Source organism: Bufo gargarizans, chromosome 4 (assembly GCF_014858855.1).
Source record: "Bufo gargarizans isolate SCDJY-AF-19 chromosome 4, ASM1485885v1, whole genome shotgun sequence".
In the NCBI taxonomy this organism is placed as follows: Eukaryota; Metazoa; Chordata; class Amphibia; order Anura; family Bufonidae; genus Bufo; species Bufo gargarizans.
In genome coordinates this window covers 355,394,032-355,397,338 of record NC_058083.1, presented here as the reverse complement: position 1 = coordinate 355,397,338, position 3,307 = coordinate 355,394,032, and the positions used below count along the sequence as shown (strand labels likewise).

Genomic DNA, 3,307 nt, shown 5'->3' with positions numbered 1-3,307 from the left:
GTAGGCAACACCAAACAACCAATATAAAGCATGAAATGTGGAACTAAGCCAATCCTAGCAATGTCTTCTTCCTTTTAACCTTGGATAAGTAAACTTAGTGGAAGACAAGAGGTACATATGTGATAGAAATCCACTACTAGTACAGACAAAACCAGCCAGCCAAACATCAAGAAGCTATAGCCTCTCAATCTACTTACCTTTCCACATGAAGCACCCATCTTGTATTATTTCTTTCAGGTCATTAAACTTCAGTCATCTGTCAATTTCCTTTGGAAAGTGTAGGCAACACCAAACAACCAAGATAAAGCATGAAATGTGGAACTAAGCCAATCCTAGCAACGTCTTCTTTCTTTTAACCTTGGATAAGTAAACCTAGTGGAAGACAAGAGGTACATATGTGATAGAAATCCACTACTAGTACAGACAAAACCAGCCAGCCAAACATCAAGAAGCTATAGCCTCTCAATCTACTTACCTTTCCACATGAAGCACCCATCTTGTATTATTTCTTTCAGGTCATTAAACTTCAGTCATCTCATCTGTCAATTTCCTTTGGAAAGTGTAGGCAACACCAAACAACCAAGATAAAGCATGAAATGTGGAACTAAGCCAATCCTAGCAACGTCTTCTTCCTTTTAACCTTGGATAAGTAAACCTAGTAGAAGACAAGAGGTACATATGTGATAGAAATCCACTACTAGTACAGACAAAACCAGCCAGCCAAACATCAAGAAGCTATAGCCTCTCAATCTACTTACCTTTCCACATGAAGCACCCATCTTGTATTATTTCTTTCAGGTCATTAAACTTCAGTCATCTCATCTGTCAATTTCCTTTGGAAAGTGTAGGCAACACCAAACAACCAAGATAAAGCATGAAATGTGGAACTATGCCAATCCTAGCAACGTCTTCTTCCTTTTAACCTTGGATAAGTAAACCTAGTGGAAGACAAGAGGTACATATGTGATAGAAATCAACTAGTGGAGTCAAATAATACAGTAAAACTTACTGTACTTACCAATACATGTGAAGCAACAAACTTCAACTGTTCAAACTTTGCAACGTCTATCTTTTGATGTGACCCATTTGGAATAGACTTTGTCTAGGTCAATCCTTTGTCCAGAATTCAGGAAGAATTTGATCCTCATGAGCATTTCCAAGTGTGGCACTTCCAAACGATTGCGACTTTTTGTCTTGATCATATTCATTAGACTGAAACCACGTTCACAGTCACAACTGGAGGCAAAGAAAGTTCCACAGATATCTGCTAGGGATGCAACAGCTTTAAATTGCTCCTCTTTTAACACAAATTGCACAAGAGCCTGAAAGGACTGCATCAAGCCACATTTTGTTTTCTCGGCTATAACAAATCTTAAATCCTGGTATTATTCTGTTACTGTCTTCAGTATATCTTGGTCATCATCTTTGTATGGCAAACAATCTCCAGAGTATCTTGAAACAAGTGTTGCTATTTCCTGACAACCTTGTTGATAATGTAACGTACCACTGAATGTAGACATATCAAAAATTCTCCACTCCATCAGCTCATTTTCTGGAAAACGACATCCCAAATGTAGACATAAGCGCTCCACAAACCTAATAATCGGAGCCATATTGACTTTGTTTTCATTATCTTCCATTATTTTACACACTTGCTCACTCCAATGTACTGTCTCACCAAGGAACTGTGAACGTAGCTTACTTATTTTAGCCCTAACATATTGGTATGCATCGAGAGTAGTAAGATTGTTTTTTTGTAAAATCTTACTTAACTCTGCCAGCTGGCCGACAACGTCGGAAAAAACATGCAGAGCAGCAGAAAACTGTGGGTCCAACATTTTTTTCTGACAGTATTTAGCAATTGGATCGTTGTTTTTTTCTACTTGTTTGTTGCAATACGCAAGTAACACATCCAGATTTCTCATTACTGCCCGTAAAGCCATGTGTCTAGATAACCAACGAACCTCATTTAATGCCTTAAAAGAGAGCGTCTCACATTCCAGAACGTCTGAGAGTTCTTTAAACTCTGCTTTCTTGACAGATGACCTACTAAACATAGTATAAACTGTTCTAAGAAACATCTCAATGTCGCCCATAAGTGAAACTTTCTTACATGCATCCTCAATTCCCAAATCCTCTCGATGAGCTACACAATGTTGTTCAAGCAAATGAGGTATGTCATTACGAAGACGAGCAGCAACACCATTTTGCTTTCCAAGCATAACAGAGGCTCCATCAGATGTGAACATCACCATTTTCTGCAAATCCAAGTGATTATCAGAATAAAACTGCTTAATGGCATCTGTCACTGAACTGCTATCACAGCTGGTTAATTTTGTAATGCCTGCAAAAATTGTCTTGTAAACATCAGTGTTAAAAGGACGGAATTTTGCATATAAAATAAGCATTTTGCTTACTGATATATCGGTGCTCTCATCAACTACAAGTGTATGAAAAGTGGCACTTCGTAATTCAGCCATCATTTCAGCTTGAACTGTCTCATTAATACATTCTACAAATTCAAATGCATAGTTTTTCCCACGCCAAGACTGTGGAATTGCTAGATACTTTGCCATGTGATCATGTATGTCTTGGACAGAATGCATGGATGCATTCATATTAATAGCCAATAAAACATTATAAATCAATATTTTTATTTGGTCGCGACCAACAGCTTTGCGAAGTGCTATTTCTGCATTATTTTGTCTTTCCTCTGCAGTTTGAGCCAACATCTGTAATAAACCTCCTGAATTCTGTCGTCTAATTTTTGCAACTGCCTCAACGTGGATTTTCTGTTTTATATGTCTCTTCAAGTAATCGAGCTTCCAACTGTCCTCCCACTGTTTTCCTGTAGTAAAGTCACCATTTATTCCTGCTTTCACGCAGATATTGCAAATAACAGCATTTTGGCTGTCCTGAAATGTGAAAACGTCACCTAATTTCACCTTCTGTTTTATAGCAGAGTTTGGCATTTCAGTTTCTATGATCTCACATAGCCATTCTTTTTTAAAATGACTGCTGGACTTTTTTGCAGTAGAACTTGAAGCCCTAGATAGAGGGGGTGTATTAACTAAAGATCGTTTTGCCATTTTTTGTCTGCAGTGTGGAATTTCAATCTGCATCAAATTCACCAAATATCTATCTGGAAGGCCGGCCCGGGGAGAGAGAGAGAGAGAGAGAGAGAGAGAGAAATTGTATAAATATGAAATATTAAGTATCGTTCTGTATATCTGTTCTAGAATTTGGAGATGTATATTTAGGAGTTAGGTTAGGACCAAGGGTAGGATCCTATTCCTATGAGTAGGAA

The 3,307-nt window shown here is 37.9% G+C and overlaps 1 long non-coding RNA gene across 1 annotated transcript; it reads right to left on the bottom strand.

Moving 5' to 3' along the window:
* Window positions 1–518: 518 nt before the first annotated feature.
* Window positions 519–1,231, bottom strand: LOC122936239. The gene is made up of 3 exons (XR_006388897.1): window positions 1,019–1,231; window positions 759–938; window positions 519–655 (listed from the first exon to the last, which is right to left on the bottom strand). It is a non-coding gene; the product is annotated as an uncharacterized LOC122936239 (long non-coding RNA).
* Window positions 1,232–3,307: the final 2,076 nt, after the last annotated feature.